Genomic DNA, 12,125 nt, shown 5'->3' with positions numbered 1-12,125 from the left:
CCAGTACATAGTGAAGATTGGAGGACTGAAATTATACCTTTCCTCTAAGGTAATTGTCTTTCAGATGACGAAACTTATAATAAGAGAATGGAAGCAAGGACAAGACCATATGTGATAATAGAAGACGAATTATATAAACATGGAGACTGTTCTCCACTCCTCAAGTGTTTATCAAGAGTTGAAGGGATTGAATTAATGAAGGAGATACATGCAGGTCTGTGTGGATCTCATATCGGTTCTAGGCCCTAGTTGGGAAAAGTATTTAGACAAGGTTTTTACTGGCCGAAGACAGCTTCGGATGCAGCAGAGCTAGTTCAAAAATGTGCAAGAGACCAGAAACAACCTTCATCTCTCACTCAGCTAATACAGCCCACCTGGTCGTTGCAAAAATGAGGCCTGGATTTGTTAGGCCCACTTCCACCAGCGCAAGGCAATTTGAGATATGTTGTGGTAGATGTAGAATATTTTTCTAAGTGGATTGAAGCAAAGCCTTTGGCTACAATAAATTCTTCTGGCAAAATATTGTTTGTCGCTTCGGCGTGCCGAAGGCTATAACTGTGGACAACGGAACACAGTTTGATGCCGAAACTTTCAAGGATTTCTGTGATCAGATTGGCACGAAGATTCATTTTGCATCAGTTAGGCATTCAGGGTCAAATGGGCTGGTCGAAAGAGCAAATGGCATTATAATGACAGGAATAATGAAGCTAATCTTCAATCAGTCTAGAGGGAAGTAGCCAGATGAGTTGATCAAAGTGGTGTGGAGTCAGAATACAACTATATCAAGATCAACAGGTTTTACACCGTTCAAATTATTATTTGGTGACGAAGCTATAACCCCAGAAGAAGCCAAAGCAGGGTCAATAAGAACAGCAGCTTCAGCAGAAGACGAAGCTGATTATCACATAGCAAAAGATACTATAGAAGGGACCAGACTTCAGGCTGTGGAGAATATCAATAAATACCAAGCCGAAATAGTAAAATGGTGTGACAGAAAAGTTTGGTTGAAAAATATTAAGCCAGGGCATTTGGTGCTTCGAAGAGTGGCTAATCCGAACACAGTAGGAAAATTGCAGCTGAAGTGGGAAGGACCTTTTTTGGTAGTATCTTTCTCGAGGCCCGGCTCTTACAGATTGAAGGATATGGACGGCAAGACATTCCTAGATCTTGGAATGCGGACGAGCTTCGACGATATTATGTGTGATTTGATGTAATCTCTTTTCATTTTTTCCTATGGCACCCTTTTCCTTTCCGAAGGGGGAGAAAGGTTTTTAATGGGGCCATAGCTTGTGATTTTTTCTCTCTTACTTAGCTCCACGAGAGCAAATCCCCAAAAAGAATGTAAAATGTAAAATCTGAGCATGCACCATCGAGTGCAGGAAAAAGAAAAAAAGCAGGGAGAAGCTCAAAAGTCGTCCCTAAGGGGATGCAGAGCACGACGAAGCTACAAAAAGTCGTTCCTAAGGGAGCGCAGTGCAAGTTTTCTGCTCAAAAGTCGTTCCTAAGGGAATGCAGAGCCAAATACCGCCGAAATATAAGGCGAAGAAGTTCCAAAGTCGTCCCTAAGGGGATGCAGAACTTATACCGCTGAAATAGAAGGCGAAGAAGTTCCAAAGTCGTTTCTAAGGGGATGCAGAACTTACACCGAAAAATAAACGGTGAACACCGAAAAATAAACGGTGAAGAAGACTCAAAAGTCATTCCTAAGGGGATGCAGAGTTTGGGTGTGGCTTCGTAAGTGTGTGATTGGACATTCATTTGCATGTTACATCACATCATTCATTTGCATTCATACACATTCATTTAGACATTCGTAGGATCATCATCATCATAACATAGAATACAAACAGATGCTTCGGCTCTGACGACAAGGCTTCGATGAGCATACAAGAAGCAAAGTTATGCTTCATTGTGTACGAAAAGTAGGGAAGGTGTTTTTCGCCTTCGGCTCAAAAAAACATGTTTCGTCCACATCAAAGTAGTTCATACATGGATAGAAAGGTAAAAATATATTACAAGGTATGAACAAATTTATAGAGCAGTGTTTGATTCCTAAATTACAATATCTTTTACAAAGTTAATTTAAAATTTCTCTAAGAGCTTTTTGTAGCAGCTTCATCAATATCTGTCAAGCTTCGGATCATTGATCTTCGGCTTCGTCATCCTGTACATAACAAAGCGGTATAAGGTAAATAGAAATCTCAGGAGAAGGTAAGCGACAGGCACAAGTTTAAATACCGGCTTGAGATGACTTCGAGCTTTGTCACCAACTAAGTCTCAACCTCCCTTCATCCATATTTGAGTTATAAATCTATTTCCAATGCTTCGGGCCAGGCTGGGGATGTCAGTTAAATCCGCTGGTGACAGGCTGAAGTTTGGTCTGTTTATGATTTTCCCATGCGTGCAACCAGTCTTCATGAAAGCAACAACTGTGCTGCGAGAAGCTAGCAAGGCACAGAAGTCACCATGCCCAGCAATAACTTCGTCGAGTGCATCAACTTCGCCCTCAATATGATCGAAGGTGCTTGGCAGGTCTTCAACCGAAGGTTCAAATTTTTTAGAACTGGCTCCAATTGAGTTGAAGACCCGCTTCAGTCGTTGCACGCATCGGTTGCCGAAGTCTAGACATTTGTCCTAAAGCTCCTTCAGCGATTTTTGCAAATTCGAACTCTTCTCGACTTCGGCTTCGAGCTTCACATCAAAATTCTTTTTTTCTTGCTCAAAGTTTTCTAACTTCAAGAGGATTTCACTGTTTAATCTGGTAATTACGGCTTGAGCCTCTGCCAATGAACCCTCCATTGATTGAAGAGCAAAATCTTTCTTTTCAAGAGCAGCTTCATGATCTTTGATTTTGCTTTCCAATCCCTCAATTATAACCTCATTTTTCTTATCTTCGAGGTCCTGTTGCTTCCTCAAGGCTTTACTCAGTAGCATACTCTGTTCAAAACAACCTTCGTTAGAAACCACCTTCATCGTAAGACAATAAAAAGCTGAGGGAAAAAATTTACCTTGAAATTGGAATAAAATAAACTGCCGACGATATGCTGTCGTCGGTAGCGACTGATGTCAGCTTCAAGCTTCGGAAAACCAACACTCTTCGATAGAGTGCTGATAATTTTTGCTCCAGTTCGATCTCGAATGCATCCTAGGCTCTCTTTGTTAATTCCACCGAAGAGCATCGCTCCTGGCTGGTAGCCACAGGATATAGCATACTCCTGCAGCTCCTCTTTCTCAGCCTTAGACAATTCTTGACCAATTATATTTTGAAAATTGAAGCCTTTTTCCTCCGAAATATCTTCGGCGATTTCCTTCTCTTTTTCAGGCACTGCGGCCAGGGTTTCTTCGGCAGCTGCAGCAGCTTATTCCGTCGCCATATCCAAGAGCATTTTATCCATATCAGATAATGTGCTTTCCAAATTGGTAGCTTCAGAAGTTGCAGCTTCGACAGTTGTAGCTTCGGGTGGAGCAGCTTCAGCAGAAGCACCAACTTCGGCAGCTAGTGTTATTTTTGACCTTGAGGCCGGTGGTGGCGTTTCTTCAATTGCATGCATAACAGTAACAATCGTTTGCTTTTTTCGCCCAACCGCCTTCTTCGCTGCCGAAAGCTCGTCCTTCTTCTGTAAAAGCTTCGTCAGTTGCGGCCTTAGTGGACTTAGCAGCTTGACAGGTAAAGATTCGGTCATTACCTTTAAAATGTCTTCTACTTCGGCAGCAGAAGGTGTCGAAGGAGTTTCCTCCTCTAACTCAGTCGCTTCTGGCTTCAGAGCTGCAGTCTTTCTTTTCTTTGAAGCAGCCACCTTCAGCTCAGGACTGGATTTTCTCGTTTTTAGAGCTTCTTCATCTTCTTTCACCATCCTAGCAGCCTGTCTGCTTAGAACGCTAACAATCCTTTTTCTCTTTTCCCTTCGGCTCCCTTGTTTAATCGTTCATAGTTAGGGTATTCAAAGTTCAAAGCATCCATCATCCGATTCAACCTTCGTTTCAGTCGGGTACCGAAGGCTGCATTCATCAGTTGATCCTCTTTTTTTGTGTAATTTCCTAGCACTTCATTACTCACTGTTTCAATCATTTCTAGCCACTCTTGGCAAGGTTCTTTAAATTGTTTCTCAAATTTAAATTGATAAGGAAGTCGCACAAGCACAAGTCTCTTCTTCGTTTCTTTTAGCTTCGGCATGCTAAATTCGCTTAAAGTCGGAGATGTTTTGTTAGCCAAATATTCTTGAACTAGATCTCTGGTGCTGATCTGTTCGGCTACCACCTTGAATTCTGCCACAGCTTGTTGGCATGGTGACCCCAACGTCATGCGACACAGGGGCCTAGTCAACCCGAAGCTTAAACTCAGCGGGCTCATCGCTAGCATTTTCAACTGTCCCTCTTCTTCTCATCGGCCTGGACATAGAACCACTCACTTTTCCAACCGATTGGCCACTTGGTGCGATAGCTAAGCACCGGAGCCTTCATATCTTTGCGATATGCGAAGTTATAACAGCCAAAGTTTTCATGCAACTCGTCTTCTCTGGCCTTCGTCTAGTAATGCAGCTCATGCACTCGGCAGAAAGCTTCAGCATTCGGGTCCACTCCTTGGCTTCGAAGGGCCCAGATGAAGACGCTGAGCCTAACGATAGCGTTAGGGGTCAGCTGATGAAGATATATTTCATAATTATCTAAAACTTCCCCAATCATCTCATTCAAGGGAAACCGCAATCCCGCTCTAAAAAAGCTCTTGAAAACCACCACTTCATCTTTTTTGGGCTCTGGAGTGATTTCTTCTCCGGCAAAGCGAATAAGCTTCTTCTCAGTCTCCCCAAAATAACCCAGCTTCATCATCATGGGCATATCAGCTTCAGAAATGGTAGATTTTCCAAAATCTAAGTGGCTAGGTTTTGACGGGATCAGAGTGCCATAATCTTCTTCTTCTTCATCAACGATTTCTTCCTCAATATCTTGTTTAGTTTCGGCAGCAGGCGCACCTTGTTCAATGGCTTCCTCTATCACAACTAGTCCCGACTGTCTCATCACTTCGGAGATTGGGGCAGTCTCGGTGGCTTCGGCCTCCTCTCCGTCATGGGTCACCCTTGCAGTTGAACGTACTCTGGCCATCTGATGTTGAATTTCTTGCGGTTCTTACGAAGTTGATGGTTTTTACAGTTTTGACGAAGCTTTCTCTTATGACAAAGCTAAATCAAGACGAAGCTTTGCTCGAGAATGCGATGAAAAAGCTTCGGCTATGGTTAAATTTTTCAGCAGCACAACAATGCAATGGCAATGAATGTTGTGGTAACTTCACACCTACCCGTCTGTTTATATAGTGCTACAGGTGTGAAGGTGAATCGTCAAGTCGCCCGCACACGCTGAATAGTTACCTGCACCCACTGAACGATGGACCACCCGGCGCGTGGGAGGTGAATCGCCAGATCGCGCATACCCGCGCATGGTGGGCCACCTCGCACTTGGAATATTTTAATCGTTTCTCGGCAACGAGCTCAGGGGAGGTGTTTTTCGGGCCTTCGACATTCCGAAGCTTTGGAGAATTTTTCACGGGTCAAGCTCGTTACGAAAAATGATCTGGCACCGCGAAGGGGATACTGTTGGGGGTTTGCTTCGTCACCAAAGGTCCTGTAAGAAGAAACACCTTCGGAAGATCAACACAGAAGCAACACCGAAGCTAGCATCCAGGGAGCTTCGGCATAGCGATACGCCTTGAGACGAAGGGATGCCCCGACTTAAAGATGAAAAGACCGATTGGCCCATGATAATTTGTGTCATGATTGTAACTAGTTGTAAAGGACATGAATGTAATTTCATACAGGCTGCGACCTGTGCCTATAAATAGATGAACAGTACCCCCGTATTGTTCATGTTGACTTGTACTCGCTCGTGCATCACGCTTGTACCTTTGCCTTCTGTCAAGCCGAAGGTACAAATGTAATTCAATATTGTTCTTATTCATTCATGATTATATAATAAAAGATATAACAATGATGTCATATGATTATCCATGTTGTTTCTCATGTTTTATATGCTTCGTCTTTCATTGATATATGTTGTGATGATGAAGGTACGTCCTTCATGACCTTCGTCCAAAGATCGTTATATCCTTAGGGAAATAATGCTTCGAAGGACGAAGGGCATTAACCATTAATCTATTTTTGTGTTGCCTTGTTCTTAATGCATAGCATTTGAGAACAAGTCCCCAACATGTCTTATGTTTAAGACAAAATGTCTTATGTTTAAGACAAAATGGAGTGTGTGGTTTACTCCCACTAGCAGTTAGATGAAGTGTTGGATGGATACAAATCACTTCTAAAACTCTTTAAGCCTTATCATTGTCCTTTTACTTCTTCATTTCCATGTGCGTGCTTATGATGCCTTCACCAATATTACGTTCCTGATGCATAACATCAATGTTATGCATTAAAATCAATGTCTTAGTAAATAGAAGTTCCCATATTCTAGATATGTGAGTCCAGTTGTGCTCCACTCGTATTCTATGTACCTAGTCCATTTTTCATTTATAATCAATTTATTCAGATTATCATATGTTGGGGGCCTTCTTCTCCGCTGAAGGTCCTCTAAGCAAAAACACCTTCGGCAAGGCCATATGCAAGCAAGCACAAAACGAAGGTATATGCCGAAGCTATAATCAAGGGAGCTTCGGCATGATGACACGTCTAAGACAAAGGGCAGCACCGACTTAAAGAGGAAAAGACCGTTTAGTCCCTGATAATTTGTGTCATGATTATGATTAGTGTCGGCGTTTCGAGACCGTGGGGTCCCTGAGCCGATGAGTGAGTGTGCCGCGTGCCCCAGCCCAGATGGGTCGAGCGCGTGGGCGAGCGCGAAGGGGGGAGAGCGAGGTGGCCGGAGACGGGCGTGAGAGAGGTGGAAATCCCGCGGCCTTCGTGTTCGTCCCGCGCCCAGGTCGGGTGCGCTTGCAGTAGGGGGGTTACAAGCGTCCACGCGGGTGAGGGAAGCGAGCGGCCCCAAGAGAGCGCCTGTCCCGTCCTCGTCCCGCGCGGCCAACCTTCTCTAAGAAGGCCCTGGTCCTTCCTTTTATAGTCGTAAGGAGAGGATTCAGGTGTACAATGGGGGGTGTAGCAGAGTGCTACGTGTCTAGCGGAGGGAGAGCTAGCGCCCTAAGTACATGCCGATGTGGCAGCCGGAGAGATCTTGGCACCCTGCTGGTGTGATGTCGTGGCTGTCGGAGGAGCAACGGAGCTTGGCGGAGGGACAGCTGTCGGAGCGGTCGAGTCTTTGCTGACGTCCCCCTGCTTCCGTAAGGGAGCTGAGAGCCGCCGTCGTCACAGGGCACGCGGGGCGCCATCATTGCCTATCTGGCGGGGCTGGCCAGATGGGACACCGGTCTTGTTCTCTGCGGCCCAAGTCGGCTCGGGGTAAGGTGATGATGGCGCTCCCTGTCGACATGGCGGGTCCGCGCCCGAGGCCGGGCGACGTGGGGGCTCCTCCGAAGCTGGGGTCGAGTCTGTCTTCCGTTGCCGAGGCCGAGCCCGAGCCCCTGGGTCGGGCGAGGCGGAGGTCGTTCGGCAGAGGCCAGGGCGGAGTCCGAGCCCTGGGGTCGGGCGGAGCGGAGTTCGCCGTCTTCCGGGGCTTAGCCCGAGTCCGAGCCCTTGGTCGGGCGGTGCGGAGTTCGCCGTCTTCCGGGTCTTAGCCCGAGTCCGAGCCCTGGGTCGGGCGGAGCGGAGTTCGCCGTCTTCCAGGTCTTAGCCCGAGTCCGAGCCCTGGGTCGGGCGGAGCGGAGTTCGCCGTCTTCTGGGTCTTAGCCCGAGTCCGAGCCCTGGGTCGGGCGGAGCGGAGTTCGCCGTCTTCCGGGTCTTAGCCCGAGTCCGAGCCCTGGGTCGGGCGGAGCGGAGTTTCCTATGGCGCCTTTGGCAAGACCTGACTGCCTGTCAGACTCACTCTGTCGAGTGGCGCTGCAGTCGGAGTGGCGCAGGCGGCGCTGTCCTTCTGTCAGACCGGTCAGTGGAGCAGTGAAGTGACGGCGGTCACCTCGGCTCTGCCGGGGGGCGCGCGTCAGGATAAAGGTGTCAGGCCACCTTTGCGTTAAATGCTCCTGCGACTCGGTCAGTCGGTGCGGCGATTTAGTCAGGGTTGCTTCTTAGCGAAGGCAAGGCCTCGGGCGAGCCGGAGATGTGTCCGCCATAAAAAAGGGGGGCCTCGGGCGAGACGGAAATCCCTTGGGGTCAGCTGCCCTTGTCCGAGGCTAGGCTCGGGCGAGGCATGATCGAGTCACTCGTATGGACTGATCCCTGACTTAATCGCACCCATCAGGCCTTTGCAGCTTTATGCTGATGGGGGTTACCAGCTGAGAATTAGGCGTCTTGAGGGTACCCCTAATTATGGTCCCCGACAGTAGCCCCCGAGCCTCGAAGGGAGTGTTAGCACTCGCTTGGAGGCTTTCGTCGCACTTTTTTGCAAGGGGACCAGCCTTTCTCGGTGGCATTTTGTTCCGGTGGGTGCGCGCGAGCGCACCCGCCGGGTGTAGCCCCCGAGGCCTCGGAGGAGTGGTTTCACTCCTTCGACGTCTTAATGCCTTGCGTAATGCTTCGGCTGGTCTGGTTGTTCCCTCATGCGAACTGGCCGTAGCCCGGGTGCACGGTCGGGGCCCAAGCTCTCGGGCTGGTATGTTGACGCTGTCAACGATTCGGCCGGAGCCGGGTTCGCGAGAGCAGCCCTCGAGCCTCCGCACAGGGTGAGAGGGCGATCAGGGACAGACTCGGCTTTTTTACATACGCCCCTACGTCGCCTTTCCGCAAGGAGGAGGGGGGAGAGCGCCATGTTACCCTCGATGGGCACCGAACATGGTGTCTCCGGTGAGCTGCAAGCGGGTAATCCGAGTGGACGTTCGTGCCCCGTTCATTGGGGGTCGGCTAGGGGCCCAGAGGCACGCCCAAAACTACCTGTGGGTGATCTGCCGGACCCGGTCCCCTGGCGACGGGGTCCGAGGGCTCGATGCCTCCCTTCGATGGGATTCCGTTACAAGATCGCTCCCGCTGGTCTCGGAAATGTCCTAGGGTACCTCGGGAGCGCAGCCCGAGCCTTGGTTATGTATCGAACGTACCCCTGGTCATCCCTCGCTCGGCGTCTGAGGCGACTGTGAACCCTTCGGGGGCCAGCCTTCGAACCCCTGATCAGTAATGGGCGCGGAGCCCGAGTAGCCTGAGGCGGCCGTGGAGCCCTTCGGGGGGCCGGCCTTCGAACCTCTGACCAGTAGTGGGTGTAGGGCCCACGCGATCTGAGGCGACTGTTGAACCCCTCGGAGGGCCAGCCTTCGAACCTCTGATCAGTAGGGGGGCTCGGAGCCCGGTTCCTTCACAGGGAAGGATCCTTTTCGGGGTATCCCCCTTTCCCGGTCCCTGTTGCAAGAGATAGAGAAAGAGGAAAAAAGGAAAAGGATACGAAATCGAACGACGTGGCGTACCTTTTTTGGCGCGGTTATCACGGCGAAGGCGAAGCGTCGCCCGCTTCTCCTGCCAGAGGCGCCGCCTGTCCCGAGCTGCTCGTCAGTCTTCTGTTGCTCCGCAGGCCTTCCCCCATGGAATGGGGTTGTTCGTACCTGCGGAGGGGGAACCGGGGTTCCGTTTGTAATGGCACTTTGAGTGCCAGTGTTTTTGTTCATTGTGGCTGTCGAGGCCTGAACACGTATGTAGTTTCGGCACGGAGCCGTGTTTTTTCCTCATTTTCGAGCGCTAAGTCTCGCCTGTTGATTATCTGAACCGCTTCACCAAGCATGAGTCGCCCCGTGTCAAGGTGACGAGTGAGGTATCCGTATCCCGGAGGCGTAGGAGTCCCTCGGCTCGATCGGCCTTGTTGTCTGAGGCTCCTCTAGCTTAGTTAAGGAGACCCCTTGGCCGCTCTTCGATGAGTCGAGGCCAGGGGTAGCGATATCAGTACGAACAGAGGCGGAGTTGGCTCGAAAATGGGGACCTGGTTGGCCGGAGCCTAGCCGGGTTGTCTGTCAGCGGGGCCGATGCCGGAGTCGATCAGCCGAGGCCTCGGGTCGGGCTGGCGCCCTTGGAAAATGGTTGGCCGAGGCCCTAGGGGTAACCGGCCGAGCCGCCTGCTCGGGCCGGATTCCCGGAGAAGTCCCTGGACCGCGTCGCCATCCGAGGCTGGGTCGGATCTCGCTGAAGGTGTCGTCGATGCCGAGGGTGCTAGCCCCCTTCCAGCGTGAAGACCCGAGCCTGCAGGATCAGATCGCCTTGTAGCGTGTGCCTTCTACGGCCGCTGAGGCCAGAAAACACACCCTCGCTGCGTTGTAAAGCTGCGTCTCCTTTCCTCTTATTTCGACCATCTGGACTTTTTGTCGGTAACAGGGATGTTTGTGTGGGCGAGAGTTGCTTCTCGCGGAAGGTGATGAGTGAGGTATCCGTATCCCGGAGGCGTGGGAGTCCCTCGGCTCGGTCGGCCTTGCTGCTTACACGTACTTTCACCCGTCCATGAGGCCCTGTCTCCGACTCAGTCGAGAAGGCTCGAAGGATCCGCTTCGGCAGAAAAGCTTCCGAACGTAAAGACTTGTTCGGTCCGCGGAATCACTTTATCCGAACGCGAGTTACTTATCGCAGAAGGTGATGAGTGAGGTATCCGTATCCCGGAGGCGTAGGAGTCCCTCGGCTCGGTCAACCTTGGCTGCTTATGTGTACTCCGTCGTTTCCAGGATCCGCTTTTCGCAGTAGTCAAGAAGCACGAAAGAAATTCTGCTAAAAAGAGATCTTTTTTCGAGGAAAATTTCGACGCAGAGGGGGTCTCCCCCCTTTTAGCCCCCGAGGGAGGGTCGGGCTTTGCCGAGGTGAGGCCGACCCTTCCTTGATGACTAAACTTTGCGTGGGTGCGAGGTATATGAACAACTTGAAAACATCTTAAGGGTAGAAGCGACGTAGCTGTTTGATGTTCCAAGCGTTGCCGTAGATCTCGCCTTGATTGTTGGCCAGCTTGTATGTTCCGAGCTTCAGAACTTTGGCGATGACGAATGGCCCCTCCCAGGGGGGCGTGAGCTTGAGCCTCCCTCGGGCGTCTTGCCGCAGCCGAAGCACCAGGTCGCCCACCTGGAGGTCTCGGGGCCGGACCCCTCGGGCGTGGTAGCGTCGCAGGGACTGCTGGTACCGCGCCGAGTGTAGTAAGGCCTTGTCTCGAGCCTCTTCCAGCTGGTCCAGTGAGTCTTCTCGGCTAGCTTGGTTGCTTTGACCGTTGTAGGCCCTCGTCCTCGGGGAGCCGTATTCCAGGTCAGTGGGCAAGATGGCCTCGGCCCCGTAGACCAGGAAGAACGGCGTGAAACCCGTGGCTCGGCTTGGCGTTGTCCTCAGGCTCCAGATCACCGAGGGGAGTTCCTTCATCCATCGCTTGCCGAACTTGTTGAGGTCGTTGTAGATCCGGGGCTTGAGCCCTTGTAGAATCATGCCGTTGGCACGCTCTACTTGCCCATTTGACATGGGATGAGCCACGGCGGCCCAGTCCACCCGGATGTGGTGATCCTCGCAAAAATCCAAGAATTTTTTGCCGGTGAACTGGGTACCGTTGTCAGTGATGATGGAGTTTGGGACCCCGAAGCGATGGATGATGTTGGTGAAGAACGCCACCGCCTGCTCGGATCTGATGCTGTTCAGAGGTCGGACCTCGATCCACTTGGAGAATTTGTCGATGGCGACCAGCAGGTGCGTGTAGCCCCCGGGCGCCTTCTGCAAGGGACCGACGAGGTCCAGACCCCATACAGCAAAGGGCCAGGTGATGGGTATCGTCTGCAGAGCCTGAGCGGGCAGGTGGGTCTGCTTCGCATAGAATTGGCACCCTTCGCAGGTGCGGACAATTCTAGTGGCGTCAGCCACCGCCGTTGGCCAGTAGAAGCCTTGCCGGAAAGCATTCCCGACAAGGGCTCGAGGCGCTGCATGATGGCCGCAAGCCCCCGAGTGTATTTCTTGCAGGAGTTCCTGACCTTCGGCGATGAAGATGCATCGCTGGAGGATGCCCGAGGGGCTGTGGTGGTAGAGCTCCTCCTCATCGCCCAGCAAGACAAACGACTTGGCGTGTCGCGCTACCCGCCGAGCCTCGGCTTGGTCGAGGGGTAGCTCTCCTCGGCGGAGATACTGCAGGTACGGGGTCTGCCAATTTCG

The sequence above is a fragment of the Zea mays genome, chromosome 3 (assembly GCF_902167145.1).
Source record: "Zea mays cultivar B73 chromosome 3, Zm-B73-REFERENCE-NAM-5.0, whole genome shotgun sequence".
In the NCBI taxonomy this organism is placed as follows: domain Eukaryota; kingdom Viridiplantae; phylum Streptophyta; class Magnoliopsida; order Poales; family Poaceae; genus Zea; species Zea mays.
The sequence above is the reverse complement of the archived record's forward strand: the minus strand, read 5'-3'. Positions refer to the sequence as shown.